The sequence below is a fragment of the Lepidochelys kempii genome, chromosome 25 (genome assembly GCF_965140265.1).
Source record: "Lepidochelys kempii isolate rLepKem1 chromosome 25, rLepKem1.hap2, whole genome shotgun sequence".
Classification (NCBI taxonomy): domain Eukaryota; kingdom Metazoa; phylum Chordata; order Testudines; family Cheloniidae; genus Lepidochelys; species Lepidochelys kempii.
The window spans coordinates 6,328,815-6,351,008 of NC_133280.1; the positions used below are offsets into that span (position 1 = coordinate 6,328,815).

The 22,194-nt window shown below is 45.0% G+C and overlaps 1 protein-coding gene across 3 annotated transcripts in view; it reads left to right on the top strand.

Moving 5' to 3' along the window:
- The window catches only part of CSNK1G2 (casein kinase 1 gamma 2), a 92,314-nt gene that overhangs the window by 22,182 nt on the left and 47,938 nt on the right, over positions 1-22,194 (top strand). The window contains exons 1-2 of one of the 3 annotated variants that reach the window (XM_073323840.1): positions 2,281-2,301; positions 3,721-3,784. The exons of 1 other annotated variant lie outside the window; for it this stretch is intronic. The gene's annotated coding sequence lies outside the window, so the exon portion shown is untranslated. Of the gene's footprint in view, positions 1-2,280; positions 2,302-3,720; positions 3,785-22,194 lie in introns of those variants that run through there. One more of the 3 variants, XM_073323841.1, reaches the window with a different exon arrangement.

Genomic DNA, 22,194 nt, shown 5'->3' on the forward strand with positions numbered 1-22,194 from the left:
AACACACGATACCATGCGTCTTACCAGTTTAAGATACCAGTTCCTCCGTCCCAGCCTGTTCTTCTGCTTCCATGTCCTCCCTAAGAAATTCCGTGAGTCCGGCCACAGTCCAGAGAGCGGTGCCCTGAAGCTGTGAACTTCCGATCCTCATGCTCAGATTTGGGGTCCTCAATGCACAGTTCAGTGACAACCCTACCCAGAGTCCTTAACCCATCCAGGATAAAATTGGACTCTGTGTTTGGGAGTGCATCTAGTCACCTGGCTCATTTTATTGTAGAACAGGCACAGCCACAGGAAGTTACTGGACTGGAGTTATGGTCTTTGACTTGCACTAGGTGGCTCTTGTGGACTCCTTCTCCCAGCCTTAAGATCCCACCTGGTGGATTACTTGCACTGCACGCTTTGAATTCTGGGTCTTGGTGCCAAAATTGTGGTCTTTGCTGGTCTAGCACTGGGGGTCCACCAGGACATTGGTGTCATCTCTGGCAAGCTGGCGCCATGCTGGGAAGATGTCCTGGTTGCCATTCCGGTCAGCCTGATCTCTGTACTGGAGCTGGAGAAGTGCTAAGATGGGTTTCAGACACTGAACCAGCCTTTATGAATTGGTAGATGATATTTGGTCTGGCAGCAGGGAATAAGAAGATGGCAAGAAAAAATAAGCTGGGGAAATTGGGAAGCATTGGAGTATTCATGTGATGCTAGCCTGTATCCACATTAGAGTGCTCATGTTAGCAGCTGAGCTGCATTCTCTTGAGTTTCAGTCTGTACCCCTTCTTGGAGCAGTCGACTTGAGTTAAAAGCGCCACCATGCTTGAGTGAAGATGTTTTTGTGTGGACAGGACTCAAGCTAAGGGGCAATACCCAAGGAATAGCAGTGAAGCCAAGCCCTCTGTGAGATCACTCGCTGAGTGATGATGAAATCACCTCATGAGCTGGGTAGGAGGAGGCTGACCAGGAAAGAGGTAGTTCTGCTTTTACATGAGTCTCTCCAGCAAATGAGAAGCTAAAAAGAACATGACTGGTAAATGGGCTCTTGCTGGCTGGCTCTTTCAGACTTTTAGAATACTTTGGACTCCTTAATGGCTGTCCTTCCCCAATCCCCTCAGTAACAGTAGCATTGATTTGTGACAGGTTTCAGAGTAACAGCCGTGTTAGTCTGTATTTGCAAAAAGAAAAGGAGTGCTTGTGGCACCTTAGAGACTAACCAATTTATTTGAGCCTAAGCTTTCGTGAGCTACAGCTCACTTCATCGGATGCATACTGTGGAAAGTACAGAAGACGTTTTTATACACACAAACCATGGAAAAATGGGTGATTATCACTACAAAAGGTTTTCTCTCCCCCCACCCCACTCTCCTGCTGGTAATAGCTTATGTAAAGTGATCACTCTCCTTACAATGTGTATGATAATCACCCATTTTTCCATGGTTTGTGTGTATAAAAACATCTTCTGCAGTTTCCACAGTATGCATCCGATGAAGTGAGCTGTAGCTCACGAAAGCTTATGCTCAAATAAATTGGTTAGTCTCTAAGGTGCCACAAGTCCTCCTTTTCTTATTGATTTGTGAGTATATCTCTTTAGTGTGTGGTACCACTGAACCCAGCTCTTGGAACTAGCTGTGCTTTGGTCTGGTTTCAATCAAAATCCACAAGCATAGCCATGCAATCCACAGCACAAAAGGGGATTGACAGCTGAGACCGCTTGCTTAAGTGACTCAGTTAGCATGTATGAAATGCCTTGCTGAATACAGGTCTTGAGGTGCTAAATGGGAGCTTAATTGCAGCTGGAATATTTGCATTGAGTTAGGTAAAGAACCAGTAATCACTTTAATTGTCTACTTCATTTGAACGGTATTTGACTGGTAACCATCCAAGGGACAAGTAAACTTCTTTCCCTCTTGTTATTAGTCTTGTTGTTTAGATTATTAAAAGGAAACCACTTTAACATTCTAATTTTTTTCTCTCTCTCTCTGCTGGTAAGTCCTGATTCAGCAAAGCACTTAAGCGCATGCTCAAGCGGCCTGATTAGCCAGGATAGATTTGAGTGCTTTGCTGAATCACTGCAATGGTACATTTCAATTAACACAGTGAAAGGAGAGTAGTCAGTTTCACCTTTGTTTCTAGTCACTTTCAATGGTTCTCTCTTGGATGTTTAAGGGGGCCCCATTGCTGTAGTAATAGAACACCTTGCAGTCTTTGATGTAGGGAAATGTTATCCCCCTTTTACAGAGGAGCTGACATCCAGAGAGACTTGAGGCTTGTCTACCTACAGCAACAGGAGGGGTTCTCCCATTGGCATAGGTAATCCACATCCTTGAGTGGCGGTCGCTGGGTCAACAGGAGAAGTGTCTGGTTGACCTACGGTGTCTAACCCAGGGGTGTTAGGTTGGCTTAACTGTGTCACTCAGGGATGTGGATTTTTCACACCTCTGAGCAACATAGTTTATACCAACCTAATTTCCTTATGTAAATCCAGGCCATGGTAACTTCCCCAAGGTTACTGGCTCAGCACAGCATCCTGGCCACTGGTTGGTTCTTCCTGTCTATTTTCAGGCACCAGTGTTACTGCCTAGTACTCTGTAACTGAATATGATCCATATTTTACAAATGGGGGAAACTGAGGCATGCACTGCTTAATACACTAGCATGGTGAACCCATGCTTGGCTTCATGACGCTGCAGAAAAGCCCTTAAAGCTAACCAAAAAGCTGTTTTCATTAAACTTTTTAAAACAGAACTTTACTGCATTTTCTGTTTGGTTTGGTTTCATAAAGCTGTCTGTATCAGTTTGATTTGGAGTTTAAACTACCTGCCAGTGGCCCTTGAACTGAAATAGATCAATAGAATTTCTTATCACATGGCTTGGGTATTTGTCTTAGACTAGTACTGCCTTTGATCTTGCTAGTCTGGTTTTCAAAGCTGGTCTTATTTTAGCAGGTGTAGTTTGTGGGTTTTTTTTTTTCCCAAAAGTATTTTTAGCTCCTGCTGCTCAGTCCCTGTGCTGCTGCCAAAATTTCCATCGTGGCATTTCCGGTCCCTTTGGTATTGCACAGTTAATATTTTCCACCCAGGTGTGACCGACTTGAGACGGGATCAAGGGAGGGGAGTCAAATCCTACCCTTGGCAGGGAAGGCTGGTGGCAGATCACTAGCATTAGCAGCACAGAGAATTACTTCATGAACTTTTTCTACATGGTTGCTTTTAACAGGAGAGCATTTAGGTGTTGCCCTTTAAGTTCCATTAACTACGCAAGCTCTTTTGTGTTTAAAAATAAGACTCCACGCCGTCTTGCAGTGCTGGGTTGTGGCTATGTCTCAAGCACATTGATTTCCATTTCTGCTCATGCAAGCAAAGAGCAAACATGAATCAGAACTGTCCCAGTTCTATCGCTTAGCGTTGGATCTGTTTCCTTGTTAGATATTTTTGGGGGCAAAATAATTACTGCTGAATTACTGCCAAAATGCTGACTTTCAGTAAAGCTGACTGTATATATTATACATAGGTAAATACCTGCCCAGCACTAGGCAGGAAATTGGCCTTCTCAGCACAGAGCCATAGAAGTTAGAGGTGGCTAACACTGACAGTATTAAGCTGTCAAGTCTGTGCCCTTCTGCCAAATCAGGATTATTCTTTTTAGTGCTCTGTCCTGCTCATTTTGAAAAAATCAACGTACTGTAAACAAATTATATTTCTTTCCTTTATGTTACCATTAACCCATTAGGCACTCTCTCCTGCGACCATCACTGCAGCATCTGGGCTCCACTAGTAAAAGTGAAAATATTAAAGTACGTACTGCTTTTCACTGTTGTACCTGTTTACTTATTGCTGTTCAATGTCCAAGCAGAGAGAAATGCAAGTTAGTCACTTTTCCTTTTGTTTTTGTCCAGTTTCTTGTTCAAGCTGTCATTTGTTGCAGCACTTGAGTCGCCAACATTGCATAAGTTGTTTGGGACAAGGACTGTCTTTTTGTTCTGTTTGTACAGCATCTGACACAATGGGGTCTTGGTCCATGATGCAGGTTCCTAAGGGCAACAACAAAACAAATGTTTTTAAAACAGCTGTTTTCACTGGAATTTAAGAAGATTTTTTTTTTTCAAAGCAGACTAGAGGGATTTAGAGACATTGTCTATTAATTTTAATGGAAGATGTGTCTTTAACCCCCCTAAACGTCTGCGGACGTTTCTGTTTGGTGTTTTGGTTTTGTAAAAAGTTTGGGGTATCTTTTTTTCAAAATCTAAAGGTTGAGTTTAACCTCCCTTTAAATATCCCAAGCCACATGAACCCTCCATTCAGGTATTTTAAATTCTCCTTTTCTTACCCTCAGAGACAGAAAATAATGTAGAGGTTCTGGTATTCACATTTTAAACAAGATGATGGAAAAATTGGAGAAGCGACAACAAAGAGACATAATAATGATTTGAGGGCTGGAGAAAACGCCTTAAAGGGAGAAACTTTACAAGATCAATCTGTTCAGTTTATCAAAAAAGATTGAGGGGGACTTGCTATAGTGTCTAAGTACCATCATAGGGAGTAAATATCAGGTACTACAGGGCAGCTACTACTGCTACTGAAGCTAGACAAAGTCAAATTAGAAATTAGACACACGTTTTTAACAGTGAGGGTGATTAACCATTGGAGCACTCTGCCAAGTACAGGTGGATTCTCTGTTTCTGATTTCTTCAGTTCAAGGCTAGCTGCCTTTCTAGAAGATGTGCTGTAGTCAACACAAGTTATTGGGCTCAATACAGAGGTAATACGGTGATATTTAAGGGCCTGTGATATACAAAATGTCAGACTAGATCTAATGGTCCCATCTGGCCTTAAACTCTCTCTGAATCTACATGCAGCAAACATGACAGACAGATTGGGGTGTAATTTGTCTGATAAGTGAGTTTCCTCAATCAGCCTTGTAACTGAATTGTCTCTCTTTCCTGAGAATATGTTTTTTTGCTGGGCTGCTGAGATCTCAGCCCCATTCTGTTTGTACAGTCAGTACAAAAACAGCAAGAGATAATCATCCCTGCCCCAAAGAGTTTACAATCTAAATCAACCAGACAGAAAAAGTGAGGGAGAATTATCCCAGTTTTACATATTGGGGGTTGGAGACCCAGAGATGAAGTGTTTTCACCAAGATCTCGCAGGGAGTCTTTGACAAAGTTGGGGCTTGAATCCAGGTCTCCAGAGTCCCAAGCCCATTTGTGTTTTTCAGAAGCATTGTTTTGCACCTGTGTTCCCCTGATGGCTCTGCATCGGTAGTTAAGTAACAGACTGTTTAACAAGAGCTTCCTGTTCTGCTGGGGCTGCAGTTGGTACTATCACACGAGGAGGAAACAGACTAAACGGGGCCAGGTTGGCACCCGCTACATTGTAAACACCAGGGGGAAATGTCAATAGATTGCAAACTGTAATGGGCATGGGCTGTACTTAACCCTGATATTGCTGTGTGCTGGGGCAGCGGGGAGGAGGTTCTGTCTGGCTGTGAATTCCCCCACTTCCATTTGAGTAGCTGTTCCAGTTTGTGTCACTGGGAGTTCCAGTGGCCATCCTGTCTGAGAAACTTTTGATTCCTTGCTCTGCCAGACTCCCTGGTGACCTTGGAGTTTTAGCTCACCCAGTGGGGATAATCCTTTTGCACTGGAGGCCATAAGCAGTCCCTCTGGCCTTAGTCTGTGAATAGCGTAGCGACTGGTGTGTTCGTATGGGAATTCGTCTGGCCTTTTTCTAATCCAACCGTTGTGGTTGCTATTAGAGATCTGAGTGATCGTAGCATGCACAGTGGTTGCCGAGCAAACATAAAGCATTACAGGCTTAAGCTAGCCTCTAAATTGTTGGATCTTATAGAATAAGCGTCCTTGAGCACAGGTTACCCCAACACTGCAGGGTTTCTTGCGTCTTCCTCTGAAGCAGCTATGCTGGCCGCTGTTGGTGATGGGTTAGTTGGTGTGGACAGTTGGTGTGATTCGGGCTGGTGTCTCCTATATCTGTTGTAGGTAGGATAGACTGTGCCACTGCATACCGGGGTGTGGGGGGGTAGGTAGGATGAAGTCAGTGGACTGTGCTGGCCTGTGCTGGGGCAGTGTTTGGGGAGGGGGTAGCTAGCAAACTCAGACTGAAGCCATATGTACTGGTTGTGCATGTCACAGGCATATGCTTAGCAGTGAGCGAGAAGGGCTTACCAAATTAAAACCTTTCCTGTTGCCTAAGGAACAGGTCATTTGAAATCATTTGAACACAGTTCTTGGAAAGACACTTTGCGTTAAAAGCTCTATTTCACTGAGCGTCTTATTTCCTCAAACGCATCCAGCTCTCCACTCCTATAGATGTTAAGTCTTGAGTCACGGGAGACTTGGCAGCAGGTCGTGGAGCTCTGTGCCACCTCTGCAAGAGAGATGGGGAAAGCAGGACTGTTTGTTTCAATATTCTTGAGTGCATACGGGATAACACACTGCAATAATATATGATGTGACCATTGCAACAAGCTCAGTTGCGTGTCTTTGTGTGAGGTTTGCTGTGTATGTGCAGGAAAACTAAGAAATGACACACTGAGCTGTTTTTGATCACTTATCTGTTAATGGGTTTACTCTCCAGAAAGTTGCATTCTATATTGAGGACTGGGCTTGCTTATACAAGAGAACTAATTTTGAAACCTATGTGGGCAAACTAGTGGAAAAGGCTTTCGTAGATATTAAGGTCAGAAGGGACCATTATGATCATCTAGTCTGACCTCCTGCACAATGCAGGCCACAGAATCTCACCCACCCACTCCTGCAATAGACCTCTCACCTATGTCTGAGCTATTGAAGTCCTCAAATCGTGGTTTAAAGACTTCAAGGAGCAGAGAATCCTCCAGCAAGTGACCTATGCCCCATGCTACAGAGGAAGGTGAAAAACCTCCAGGGCCTCTTCCAATCTGCCCTGGAGGAAAATTCCTTCCCGACCGCAAATATGGCAATAGCTGAACCCTGAGCATATGGGCAAGATTCACCAGCCAGATACCCAGGAAAGAATTCTCTGTAGTAACTCAGATCCCACCCCATCTAACATACCATCACAGGCCATTGGGCCTATTTACCATGAATATTTAAAGATCAATTAATTGCCAAAATCATATTATCCCATCATACCATCTCTTCCATAAACTTATAGAGTTTAATCTTAAAGCCAGATAGGTCTTTTGCCCCCACTGCTTCCCTTGGAAGGCTATTCCAAAACTTCACTCCTCTGATAGTTAGAAACCTTTGTCTAATTTCAAGTCTAAACTTCCCGATAACCAGTTTATATCCATTTGTTCTTGTGTCCACATTGGTACTGAGTTTAAATAATTCCTCTCCCTCTCCAGTATTTATCCCTCTGATATATTTATAGAGAACAATCGTATCTCACCTCAGCCTTCTTTTGGTTAGGCTAAACAAGTCAAGCTCCTTGAGTCTCCTTTTATAAGACAGGTGTTCCATTCCTCGGATCATCCTAGTAGCCCTTCTCTATACCTGTTCCAGTTTGAATTCATCCTCCTTAAACATGGGAGACCAGAGCTGCACACCATATTCCAGGTGAGGTCTCACCAATGCCTTGTATAACGGTAGTAAAACCTCCTTATCTCTACTGGAAATACCTCGCCTAATGCATCCCAAGACCGCATTGGCTTTTTTCACGGCCATATCACGTTGGCGGCTCATAGTCATCCTGTGATCAACCAATACTCCAAGGTCCTTCTCCTCTTTCTGTTACTTCTAATTGATGCGTCCCCAGCTTATGACTAAAATTCTTGTTGTTAATCCCTAAATGCATGACCTTACACTTCTTACTGTTAAATTTCATCCTATTACTATTACTCCAGTTTACAAGGTCATCCAGATCTTCCTGTATAATATCCTGGTCTCTCTCTAAATTGGCAATACCTCCCAGCTTTGTATCGTCCACAGACTTTAGCACACTCCCACTTTTTGTGCCAAGGTCAGTAATAAAAAGATTAAATAAGATTGGTTCCAAAACCGATCCCTGAGGAACTCCACTGGTAACCTCCCTCCAGCCTGACGGTTTACCTTTCAGTATGACCCGCTGTAGTATCCCTGTTAACCAATTCCTTATCCACCTTTCAATTTTCATATTGATCCCCATTTTTTCCAATTTAATAATTCCCCATGTGGCACAGTATCAAACGCCTTACTGAAATCTAGGTAAATTAGATCCGCTGCGTTTCCTTTGTCTAAAAAAATCTGTTACTTTCTCAAAGGAGATCAGCTTGGTTTGGCACGATCTACCTTTTGTAAAACCATGCTGTATTTTGTCCCATTTACCATTGACCTCAAAATCCTTAACTACTTTTTCCTTCAAAATTTTTTCCAAGACCTTGCGTACTACAGATGTCAAACTGACAGGCCTGTAGTTACCCGGATTACTTTTTTTTTTCCTTTCTTAAAAATAGGAACTATGTTAGCAATTCTCCAATCATACGGTACAACCCCTGAGTTTACAGATTCATTAAAAATTCTTGCTAATGGGCTTGCAATTTTGGGTGCCAATTCCTTTAATATTCTTGGATGAAGATTATCTGGGCCCCCCGATTTAGTCCCATTAAGCTGTTCAAGTTTCGCTTCTACCTCAGCTGTGTAAATGCTCTTATTTGTGTAAGTGGCTTACTTTAGAAAATATAATCCAGGAAATGTAGGGCTGGAAGGGACCGTGGGAACCTAAATCTTCTTTGCTGCGGATTAAGCCTATTACTACTTTTCCAACCTTCAGTGGACGTGGAGAACAGTTGATCACCATCCTCTTTATAACAGCCCTTCTAACATATTTGAAGTCGCAGGGCTCCCTACTCCATCTTCTTTTCTCAAGACTAAACATGCCCAGTTATTTTAGCCTTTCCTCAGAGGTCAGTTTTTCAAAACTTTTTATCATTTTTGTTGCTGTCCTCTGGACTCTCTCCAGTTTGTCCCCATCTTTCCTAAAGTGTGATGCCCAGAATTGGACAAGTACTCCAGCTGAAGCTTCATCAGTGTCAAGCAGAGTGTGACAACTACCTTCCATCTTTTACATATGAAACTCCTGTTAATGCACCCCAGAAAGATATTAACCATTTTACGGCTGCATCACAGTGTTGACTCGCATTCAATTTGTGACCTACTCTTACCCCTAGATCCTTTTCAGCAGTACTATTATGTAACCAGTTATTCCCCAATTTGTAGTTGTGCATTTAATTTTCCTTCCTAAATAAAGTACTTGTCTTTATTGAATTTCATCCCGTTGAATTGTCCAAATCCTCCAAATTGTCAAGGTCATTGTAAATTCTAATCCTGCCCACCAAAGTGCTTATAACCCCTCCCACCTTGGTGTCTGCAAATTTTATAAGTATTAATAAAGTCATTAATGGAAATATTGAATAGTATTGGATCCAGGACTGACCCCTGCGGAACCCCACTAAATACGCCTTCTCATTTGTTAACTACTCTTTTTGGGTATGGTCTTTCAACCAGTTGTACGCTCACCTGATGGTAATTTCATTTAGACTACATATCCATAGTTTGTTTATGAGAATGTCATGTGGGACTGTGTCAGAAGCCTTGCTAAACTGCAGATGTATCGCATCTACTGTTTTCCCCCCAATCCATTAGTCCAATAACTGTGCCGAAGAAGAAAGTTAGGTTGGCTTGGCGTAATTTGTTCTTGACACGTCCATGCTGGCTATTCCTTATAATGCTATTATCTTCTAGGTGCTTAAAATGGATAGTTTAATAATTTGTTCTAGTATCTTTCCAGGTATCAGTGAGGTTGACTGGTCTATTACTCCCCGGGTCCTCTTTGTTCCCCTTTTTAAAGGCAGGTCCTATGTTTGACCTTCTCCAACCCTCTGGAATACCACCTGTTCTCCAGGAGTTCTCCAAGATAATTGCTAATAGTTCCGAGATTTCTTCAGTTAGTTCCTTAAGTACACTGGGATGAATTTCATCAGGCCCTGCTGACTTGAATACATCTAACTTATCTAAATATTCTTTAACCTGTTCTTTCCCTGTTTTGGCTTGCATTCTTTCCCCCTTGTTGTTAACATTAATTATGTTGAGTATCTGGTCACCATTAACCTTTTTAGTGAAGACTCAAGCAAAGTAAGTATTAAACACCTTGGCTGTCTTGATGATGATGATGTTAGTAACTTGCTCTCCTTCCTCACTAAGTAGAGGACCTAAACTTTCCTTCATATTTCTCTTGCTTCTAATGTATTTAAAGAACTGCTTCTTATTTACTTTTATGTCCCTTGCTAGGTGTAACTCATTATGGCATGGTTAAACCTGTTCATAACAGACTTAAATCTGCTTTAAGTTGAGGCCTGGTATACACTACAAAGTTAGGTCAGCTTAACTACTTTGCTCAGGGCTCTGAAAAATTTCATGTCTTGTGCAATGTAGTTAAGGTAACCAAAGCCCTGATGTAGATATCGCTAAGTCTATGGACAAATTCTTTCATCAACCTTGTTACCGCCTCTCAGAGAGGTTAATTTACTACAGTGACAAAAGAATCCCTTCTGTCGCTCTAGGAAGCATCTATGCTATAGCACTGCAGCTTTGCCACTAGTGCATTTCTAGCGTAGATGTACCCTGATGAAATAAGAGCATGCCCACGTAGCCTTTTCCACTGGTTTATAGTCCCACTTTTGGCTATACCAGTGCAACTTTCTCATGGAGATCAGCTTGAGGTACCTGCCAAGGCTGAGCTTTTTAAACCAAAACTGAATTTCTCCAAGCACAAGAAAGAGATTGGAAAATGCAGTATTTTCTTTCCTCCTCCAGTGGAGCCATATGGAATCTTTCTTGTTCTCAAAAAAGCTTTCAGCGGTAGTGAGAACAGACCTGAGAAACTTCAACCCAATGGATAACTCTCTGGGAAAATGACGAGTGCAAAAAAAATGCAGAAGCTTAGTGCAGAGTTTTCCTTCGCCTGTATCCAGTCAGTCAGTACTGGGGTGGTGAAATTGCCACGAGATGCAGGGGTGAAATATTTCTGTGACATCAGGAAATTCCAAAGTGGAGAATATTAACTAAAAGGTTTGGCCACCCTTCTACCTCATTCCAGAGTGAGGAAGAGGAAGGTTGGCTTTTCCATTCCAAATTACCATAAATTTTAGGCAGCTCTGACAATCTCAGAAAGTCTCTCCCTGTTTATCCATGCACCACAGCAGTGATTGCAGTTTTGACTAGAATGACTCTTCCTGCACAGCCCAACCCTGCCTTCGTCACACACCCAAAACTCCCATGGGCTGCAGTGGGAGTTTTGGGTGCATCAGGAAAGCGAGCTTGGACCCCAAGCATGCCTGTGTGTGGTGCAGGGGTCCCTATGCTACAGAAGGGACCACAGTGTTAGAATGGCAGATATCTTTTCACTCTGCGTGAAGCCTATTGTTAACATTCCATAGCTCCCCATGTGCACCAGAAAAACATTTTGTTACTCTATTTTACGGATCTGAGAAAGAGGTCTTCAGAGCCCCATCATGGGAGCCAAGAATCCACCTGTCTCACCTCGGATGTTAGGAAGCCTGATTAGTGTAGCTTGTACAGCATTTTGGAGACTGGGCCGTATAAAAGCCTGGCATTGATGTGACAGACTTGTTGTTAACATGCCTCTCTCTCTTGGAATTCTCAGTGTTTTTGATGTCTTTATTTTCCATTTCCAGAGACCCAGCTCTTTTCCCCCAAACAGTCTCTCTAGTATATTCATTTTCACAAGGTGTTCCCAATGCTCCACTGCACTCCATCTCTTTCACTAAATAAGATAGCTCTTTTCTCTCTCCCTGCCCCACTTTAAGGTCAACAATGCCAGCTTACTTAGTGGCAAAGTAAGCAACGCACAAAAATACCTCTCTGAGTAGGAGTTGGTGGTGGATGGAAATAAAACTGGATCAAGTTTTGACTGAGATTTTCACATGCTGGCTTTTAACTAGCACAAAATTGCAAATGATTATGCTCCATGAGGTTGAAATGTATGCATTTAAAGAAACAGTGTTACAATATCCTCTGGAAATTCTGCAAAATAATTTCCCCCCGGTGCAAATGGTCATTAAATTATGAGGCTCTGAGGCAAGGCTCCCTGGTGAAACAACTGTATATTCCAGTTAGAGGTTTAAGGAAAGTTTCAATGCAGAGCGGGTGGGAGATGGGGCTACCAACTACCTGCCCTTAACTTGTGAACCCAGCTATACCTTCCTGGCCTCTAGTTCCCCCTATTGATCCGATACAGAGAGTTTGGAAAGTATGACAACTTCCTACACCAGCCTTGCAAAATGATCATGAAAACCTATCTGCTCAGACATACATTCTTCTCACCCCCCCAGACCTGTCTAAATTCCTTGGCCTTGGGCAAATACAACTTTGCAAGTGTGGTCTGGATTTCCTAGTGAAAAACTCTAGGACTGGATTTTCAAGGGTGCTGAGCAGCTTCCCTTGGCATTGTGGGTGCTTGGCAAGCTCTCACTCAATACTTACGCTCACCATGCTGGGCGTGTATTGCAGATTCATAAATTGGCTAAATGATCATGAGCGAAAGACCCCTTCACTGCAATCCATTGGCATTTGGAAGTAAAGTGGGAGGTTGGTGCTGCACACTCGCTCTGCTGATTACCTGCTTCAGGGGTTTTGTCGGTAGAGTAACCTAGCTAATGGAGAAGTAGATCAGTTTAAATAGCTGAGCAGAGTGTTTTGTGAAACGAGCGATGAGTTTTAACTTGATGAAATACAAAGGGGCACATCATGAATCAAACCCAAAAGTTCCTATAGCAGCAACTCAGCAGTTTGTGTTTTGAACAAGATGATGGGAAAACTTTTTGTTTAATTGTGACTAGAGGTGGTCAGAAAATGAGGGGATGTGGGGGGGCTTCTTTCTGGCAAAAATCACAATCTAAATAGCCTGTCTGAAAATTGAAATAGTTGTGCCACAATGGCTCCTGGGAGTTGCAGTTCAGGTGCCTCATACTCCTACTCTTCTTTGTGGGCTGGGCTCCTTGGTCAGACTGCATCTCCCATGATGCACCATGGTTCCCCTTTTCATTGAGGGAAGGTAGTACTGGTGCATCATGGGAGATGTAGTTGGCAGGGAAGTCCAGCCCATAGAGAAGAATGAGAGTGTGAGGCATCTGAACTACAACTCCCATGTGGGACTCCAACGAACACAGCACCGTCCCTCACCAAAAGGGGTTTCTCGACATAATCAAAGTATTTCATTTTTTTAAAACATTTTGGTTTTCCGACACAGATTTTTCAGAGAAAATTGAAAATTTCAGTGGAAAGCAGATGCTAGTTACCAAAAATCCCTTCATTTTGTCAAAACCACAATTTTCTGCTGACCGTTTGAAATGTCTAGTTTCCATTGATTCAATTTTAATTGCAATGAAGACCCAAAGCGTATCACAAGGGATGTTCTAAGCAGGGCCATGGTTTTGTGTGCTCTTGTACAAGGCCCGACATGAGATTATTGCATCTGGTTTTGGATAAGTTAGTATAGCTGCCTGAAGAAAGTGCAGATTCTATAGGCGAAGCCGCATACTTCTAAACTGAACATCTTAATTAGCTGGATAACAGGGAGGATAGAAGACTGCACAGTTCGGAGAGGAGAGATTTTTGGAAAGTGCAATAGAATAGCAATGATTTGGGCCAGGATCGATGTATGAACTAAACAGCAACAAGGAGAAACTCCCTGGAAACTGAACTGAAGCTGAAACACCTATATACAGGACCTAACTGTGATCATGATTTCACTCAAACATAAATCGGAAGCGATCAAAATGAGTGGAATTACAGCTGTATAAAACAAGTTGATACTAAACTGGGAGGAGTGGTAGATACGCTGGAGGGGAGGGATAGGATACAGAAAGACCTAGACAAATTGGAGGATTGGGCCAAAAGAAATCTGATGAGGTTCAATAAGGATAAGTGCAGGGTCCTGCACTTAGGACGGAAGAACCCAATGCACAGCTACAGACTAGGGACCGAATGGCTAGGCAGCAGTTCTGCGGAAAAGGACCTAGGGGTGACAGTGGACGAGAAGCTGGATATGAGTCAGCAGTGTGCCCTTGTTGCCAAGAAGGCCAATGGCATTTTGGGATGTATAAGTAGGGGCATAGCGAGCAGATCAAGGGACGTGATCGTTCCCCTCTATTCGACATTGGTGAGGCCTCATCTGGAGTACTGTGTCCAGTTTTGGGCCTTCAAGAAGGATGTGGATAAATTGGAGAGAGTCCAGCGAAGGGCAACAAAAATGATTAGGGGACTGGAACACATGAGTTATGAGGAGAGGCTGAGGGAGCTGGGATTGTTTAGCCTGCAGAAGAGAAGAATGAGGGGGGATTTGATAGCTGCTTTCAACTACCTGAAAGGGGGTTCCAAAGAGGATGGCTCTAGACTGTTCTCAATGGTAGCAGATGACAGAATGAGGAGTAATGGTCTCAAGTTGCAGTGGGGAAGGTTTAGGTTGGATATTAGGAAAAACTTTTTCACTAAGAGGGTGGTGAAACACTGGAATGCGTTACCTAGGGAGGTGGTAGAATCTCCTTCCTTAGAGGTTTTTAAGGTCAGGCTTGACAAAGCCCTGGCTGGGATGATTTAACTGGGAATTGGTCCTGCTTCGAGCAGGGGGTTGGACTAGATGACCTTCTGGGGTCCCTTCCAACCCTGATATTCTATGATTCTAACCCCAGAATCAGGCCCATGTGCCTTTTTAACCTCTGAAAATAATCTTTGCATGCCTGCAGAGATGCTGATGGAATCAGCCTTCTGAAGACCCAAGCACAAGAACATGGATGCCATCATGGTGTATAAATGGGACAGGAGATGCAGTCACTCTTGCTCAAAATGCAGAGGGTAAAGGTGCTAGTGGGAAGGAACTTCTTGGGCTATGGATTTTAGGGCCAGCGGGGATCAGTGTTACCATCTAGTCTGACCTGCACAACGCAGTAATTCAGTGATTCCTGCATCAAGCATATAACTTCTGGTTGAGCTAGAACCTACCTTTCAGAAAGACATCCACCCTTCATGGAAAGACATCAAGTGGCGAAGGATTCACCATGTCCCTTAGTGAGTTGTTGCAATAGTTTCTTACCCATGTATCTTTTAAGAGAGAAAAACAAAACACAGCACACTTTATTTCAAGTCTGAATTTGCCTCATTTCACCTTCTAACCATTGACTCTTCAGGTCTTTGTCTGCTGGGTTAGAAAGCCCTCTCTCGGAAATTGTCTCCCCATGTAGGTATTTAGGGGACCGTGAGCAAGTCTCCTCTTAACCTTCTCTTTAATAAGTTAAACAGATTGAGATCAGAGAGAGCAGGTTTTCCAGAGCTCAAATAGTTCTTCTAGCTCTTTTCTGAATCCTTCTCAGTTTGTCAACATCCTTTTTGAAGGGTGTGCCCCCGAACGGGATTCTGTATTTCAAGAATGGTCTCTTCAAGGCGGGGACAGAAGTAAGGCCATTTCCCTACTCAAACGTGAGCAGGAATTGTTGGCATTTTCCCCCCTCCTCTAGCTGTGGTTCCAAGCACAAGTAGCTGAACATTTGGAGAGCCAAGCCTGTCGGGAGATGCTCCTCTGTAGATGGCTCCATAGGAGAATGATAGGTGGAGCTGGAGACCCACACAGACTATGGGGAGGGTTGTGCTCTGTAGAATGGGGCAGGTGTTACGCTGGTGATTTGACTTCCTATGATTTCAGGCACTAGTAACCTTCAGCCCTTCCACCTTTCCTGCTGTTCATGTGGGTGTATTTTAGGAAGGGTACAATTTCACTCTACCACACAACTTCGTAATTGCAGTGAGGCAGAAGCAAGAGAGCACTGAGCTGGGGCGGACTATCTGTGTCAGCACTGGGATCATGACGGCAGACTTGAGTTTGTGGCCTGCTTGGGCTGGAGTGTTCACAAGCAAGAGGCCTTTTAAACAGCTGAACTAACCTGTTCACTTGCAGACTCTGATGCAGCTGGTTTTTGGTGCTCTGCTCCTCCTTTCTCTTCCATGGCACAATTGAGATGACTCTGAGAGGCGATCTCACCTTGGGCCACTCACCATTCACTAACTCAGCTGACAGTAGAACTCAAGGGTCCCATTCTAAACCTGGTGCTTGGTTCTAACCATTTAAAATGGTCTCCTCTGGAGAAGAGCAAACATGCTCAAAAAATCCCATATGCAACTTCCATGAACAATCATTTTGGGAAGCCTCTGAACCAAATGCCACCTTTCCCTGTGTTGTAGTGACAGGGGTTTCCTGCCGGCCCTCAAGACTGGAATAGATTTTAACTATGAACCTCCCTAGATGTCGTCTGGGACTGTCTGCAGGTTATTTTAAAACATGCTGGATCTTCCTTTGTTTTAAAACCAGCAGATGTTTATCTGTTGTAAACTAAAAACTCTTTTGACTTTTGAAAACTGCTTATGAGTCTGACTTTTAACTGCACTTGATTTCCCACCCCTTCTTCCCGTCCTGAGCTATTTACTCTTGTCCAGCCAGGTAAGTGTACCAGTTGCTCTTTGGTGGTTGGTTTATTTGGGGCCAGGAGGGGGTGGTTGTGAATACTTTAGCCTTTTAATTTGCAGTGATCTATCCCAATGGGTTAGCTAATGCCAAGAGATTTTGCTTTGTGGGTTTTTTTTAAGTCTTGTTGAGACTCTTCCTCTGGATGCAGCTGTTCCTTTTCTTGCAAAGTGTAATGTAGACAGTGAAGTGCAGGGATCAGGTGCTTAGTAGAGATGATTTTTTTAATACTTAACAATAATTAGATTGTAAACAAACACCCTTCTCATGAGGCAGTGGGTAGGGCACTTGGCTAGTAGTCAGGACTCTTGGGTTCGATTCTCAGCTCTGCCACTGATTTGTGGTGTGACCCTGGGCAAGTCATTTCTCCTCTCTGTGCCTCGTCTATTTCCTATCCCCTCCCCTTTGTTTTGCCCATTTTACTTGTAAGTTCCTTGGGGCAGGGACTGTGTGTATGTATAGCATCTAGAACAATGGAGCCCCGATCTCTGCTGGAGCTTTGAGGAGTTACTGTAAGAAAAATAATGGCTTCTTTCCTATCTTTAACGTTGGTGCTTTACTGCAATGGAAAGAATTTTAAAATTTTAGTTTACTCTTGAATATTTATGCAGTTTCTAAATTTTATTATTAGTCTCTCTTCCTATTTGGTGTCATACTTAAATCCTCAATTCATGGAGGCATGTGATCATGTGGGAATCGCTGCTTTTCCTTTCCACCAAAAAAACACCTTATGTCTCTAGCTCTCTTCCTGGTGGAGAAAAGCTTGAAGCCCAGCTGGCAAAAAGAAATAATCCAACGCTTTTATTTTTTAAAACAATTTTTCCATTTTTTTTCTGACCTGTTTCATGATACTTTTGAATGTTTGAAGTTTTTCCTTTTTAGCATTTCCCTTCGCTGGGCTGCTGCAGTCACTTATACTTGTCTCTCTCATTTATTTCACTTTTAGCTTCTCTGGATCATAGAACTTAGGTTGCAAACACTGCAAGGAGATGGTTGGTTGTTTTAAGACCATGGATCACTTGGAATTTCTTCGACCAAACTTTAAAATAATTGGATTTAAGTCCCCTCCACCTCCATGTCTAGATTTTTTTTTTTTAAATCCAAATTTGAATCAAGTCGGTCTCTGTAAAGGTTTAAAAAAAAAATCCTGCCTCGACAGCAGTTTATATGGTGGTTATGATGAGGATGATCTGTTGTAAGAGTTTAGTATAGAGGTCACTATGTGCGTCTCTGGGGGGAATGGCTACATCATAGTGACATTGTTGGTCAGTATAAGCCTTTACTGCTCAACAAGAGGAAAGCATGTACTGAGGGATGCGGGGTCTGAGGTACTACTTCATCCAACGCACAGTCAAACTGTGGAACTCATTGCCAGGGGATGTTGTAAAGGCCAAAAGTATAACTGGGTTCAAAAAAGAATTAGATAAGTTCATGGAAGATAGGTCTATCAATGGCTATTAGCCAAGATGATCAGGGATTTAACCCCGTACTCTGGGTGTCTCTAAACCTCTGACTGCCAGAAGCTGGGATTGGGCAACAAAGATGGATCACCGATAATTGCCCTGTTCTCTTCATTCCCTCTGAAGCATTTGGCTCTGACCGCTGTCGGAAGACAGAATAGTCATCTGGTGCAGTATGGATGTTCTTGTGTTCTTACTACCTTCAACTCCAAAGTGTCCAGCAAGGTTTTTCGTTAAAGCAGTCAGAAACCCCAAATTACCCAGTACCTCTCTGCTTCTAACAGAGTCCCTGTTCACAGCTGTAAGAACTGTACCCCACTCTTCCCATTCCCCACACCGCAATATATAAAACTTGCTCTGGATGTCCCTAATGCATAGCATAAGTAAAAACCACACCTGGATATCAGCCTTGTTCATCTAGTACCATACAGCATCAAAGTCCAAAAACACCAACTCTTTGGTGTTGTTCAGCCATAGATCCAAGGTTCCGCCACACAGTCAGAAAGTTAAGCCTTATCCACATAGATCAGCAGAACTATACTGGGATAAATATCCTGCTATAGTTATGCCAGTAAAACTTCTCATGTAGAGACACTGTTCCAGAATAAGTGACTTTATTCCAGAATGGTATGCCCAGATGAAGAGCTATATTGATATAATTACACAGCTGTAGTTCTGCTGGTCAGTTTCCCTGGGCAGACAATCCCTGAACTGTAGTCATGAGCATCTGTCTGGCAGGATTGGAAGACAGTTGTGGAAGTGTTATTTCCAAGCTCTGGATGCATGGTCTCACGTGGGCCCAGACCAGAGTTCTGGTGAGCGAGAGCTATAGAATCACTGCTACTTTGTGTGTGCAGCTCTTCCCCCACGTCCGCCCTCCCACAGCCTGGCAGTCCCCGAGCGCTTCGCAGGAAGCCCTATTTATTAAGACTACAAACTTATTTTTTCCCTTCTGGTAGGACATGCTGTCTGGTTTCATTGTCTAAAATTCCCTTACGCAGCCTGGCCTATGGCTCCCTTTTTAAAAGTGAAAAAAACCCGGGGGCTGGAATTCCTTTCGCAGAATCTGGCTGTCGTCTGCCTGGCTCTGTGCAAACAGTCTGACGCTGGAATTCCACAGGGCTGAGCATAAAGGTCTGATTCAAAATGCAAACTGGGTATGAAGCAGCATGGTTCACACATCGCCTGCTCACTTCCCCCAGTTTGAAGTATGCGCTGCTCCATAGGAGACAAGCGTTAATGGGGGCAGAGGGACATAAGAGGAGGTGGCAGCAGAGAAGAACAGGGAGGCTGTTCCGGATGTCAGGAATTACAGAGGAGAAGGTTCTCTTGTCCGTTGTGGAGGCACAAGGTAGAAGCAAGCAAGGGAGGGGAGTAGAAAGATAGCCTGAGGGGTGGGCAGAGGGGGCAACTCCAGGTGCTGAATCTGAAGAGGAAATTCTCAAGCAAGAGAAGAATGAACAGGACATCATGTGCTCGCTGTGTGCATGCTCAAGGCTTAGAGAACAAAGCTCAGGGAAGCCCTGCTCTGGTCCACTTTTCCCACCCTGTTTTCTGCTTTGCTGAGATGGGAGGCGGCAGTCTGGGCAGAGCAGGAGAGATGGGCTCTGTTCTCAGCTCTGCTGCTAACTCACTTGGTGTCCTTAGGCAAATCGGGTTGCTCTGTGCCTCAGTTTCCCCACCTGAGACATGGAGATCAGCACGTCCCCAGCCCCCATGGATGTAGGGCAGTAGTCAGTGTGTAGTGCCTGTGAATAGGAGCCATGGGGATGTGCGACTGACTTTCCTGTGTTTACAAGCCGTGGTGTGTGCAGCGCAGAGCAAGCGTGCAGAGGAGCCCAGATGCATCCGTGACCGGAACAGCACTTCTGCTGACCCCTGCCCTGCTGCCTTCGCACCGTCCTGCAAAACTTGGGCTGCTGCTTCTCACGCTGCCAGAGGCATCCCAGATCACCTGCAGGCCCGACTTGTGCCTTGCAGTCTGCGGCTATAGCTAGGTGTGACGTAGTATCGGGCCGGGCCACTGCGGTGCCAGGGCTTCAGCCCGGTGGGCAGAGCCAGGCAGGTCTTCGTACTACACAGGGAGCACTGAGTGACACAGATCAACCACTGTCTTCTGGCTCCCCTTCCAGAATGGCCGCCTGCCAGGGACTGGTTCAGAGCAGAGGTGCCTTGTAGAATGCTGTGACTCTCTGACGCGTCTGGCTCCCAGCCCCGCCCAGAGGGACAGCAACAAAGGCTAACAACACCCCGTGCTTGCATAGCATTTTTCATCTTCAGACATTAACCCTTGCAGCATCCTTGTTCAGGGATGAGTAGTTCTAGTGTCGGAGCATGAGCTGGGCAGCTTGAATTCCAGCCCTGAAGAGGAAGCAGTCGCAATCCCTTGCAAAGCAACAGCGGGGGCCATATACAGATGGGGAGGGGGACTGTAATAGGATCACATGGCTACTCAGTAAGACATGGGCACCTCTGGATGGCTCTGTGCAACTCCTGGCTCTCTGCCTGCCCCTCTCCCCCCTGCCCCCATACACTCCCCATACGTGAGAGAACAGGAACATGGACTGAGCAGAGATTTGAAAGCGGAGAGGGAGGAAGGTAGGTGGATGGGTTTGGGGGAGGGTGTACCGAGCGCAAAGGACAGCAGGAAAGAGTCAGCGGAGGTGCCTGTGTTGTGGGGTGAGGAGGGTGCTGAAGATGAGGTAGTAAAGGGCAGTAGAACTGAGTTGTGTGTGCACCACTACCTTCTACTGAAAACTGCTCATTAGTGTGTCATAGGCTCTGTAAGGTGAACACTTGTAGCTCTGTTTTATGAGGACTTTAATCTCATGCTTCAGGGCTTCAACTGGTTGCCTGAAGGGGTCAGGAAGGAATTCCACCCGCCAACCCCCACCCCCAGTGCACAGTTGTAATCTGGACTTTTCTTCTTCCTCTGAAGTAGCAAATCAGCTAGAGGCAGGTGGAATGGGCTAATGGTTTGAGGTGATATAGAAAGTCCTGTCTTAGATGCTTGGTTGGTGTCTTGCTCAGATGGTGAGGATGTAACTGATTAGCCCGATTTGGGGTCAGGAAGGAATATTCTCCAGGTCAGATTGGCAGGAACCTTGTTGGTTTTTTCCATCTTCCTCTACAGCATGGCATACAAGTCACCTGCTGGGATCATTTGGGCCCATCTCACCTCATCACTTCCCTGCTGTTGCAGGGGGCATCAGGCATTGGTGGCCCCTTAATTTCTTCTGTTTTCTGCTAGTCGAACACAGTTTAGTCTCCTGAGGACTGAAGTGGGTGTGCTCCTTGTAAGCAGCGCCATCCTTACCTATACGCAAAGTACACAGCTGCGTAGGGCACCAGGACATTTGCATGCTGCTCCAGCCCCGCCCCCGGTCCACCCCTTCCCCAAAGCCCCTGCCCCCCTGCTGCGCCCCAGCGCCACTCCACTCCAGCTCTGCCCCCACCCTGCCTCTTCCCGTCCCAGCCCCACCCCCACTCCCCTGAGGACTGCAGCAGGGGTCGGACCTGCACTCACCAGCTGCGGGAAGTGCAGCGACCCAGCCACACCACTGGCAAGTGCTGGGGGGCGTTCCCCCCGCCCCCCAACGCTGGGAGCCGGGGAGCAGAGCGGAGCGGGCTGGGGCCGGGTCACTCCACTTTCCCCCACCTTACACTCACTGGGCAGCAGGAAGTGGAGTGACCCAGCCCCAATCCGCTCCGCTGGCTCATGCTGGGGGGCGGTTCCCCCCAAACCTGCTCCTTCTTCCCCCCCCCCTCCTGCGGAGGCCTGGGGCCTGCTTGGACACCAGACACCAGAATGGCTAGGGATGGCCCTGCTTGTAGGGGTAGTGGGTGAAATTTAATGACGTGATTATACAGGAGATCAGACAAGATGATTCAATGGTCCCTTCTGGTCTTCAACTCTATGAAACAGTTTCTAGAGATTCTCCTTTAGTGCAGGAGGCGGGACCCTGAGCTTTTGGGGCAGGACGATCTGGGTTCTATCCCTGCAGTTGACCTGAGAGGCCATGAATTTGTGCAGTGCAAAGACAAGCTGAGTTACATGTTCATGGTCAGAGTGGGAATCAGTCTGAGCAGGGGGAGCCAGAAGCTTCTGTCAGATCATGCCCCTCCTTCTGCAAATCTAACCCTGCCCTGAGTGATACTGAGTGTTTGGGTGCTAAGCAGCCTCCTCCCTGACACCACTGGGACCCCTATAGTTCTTTCCCTCCACTGTATTT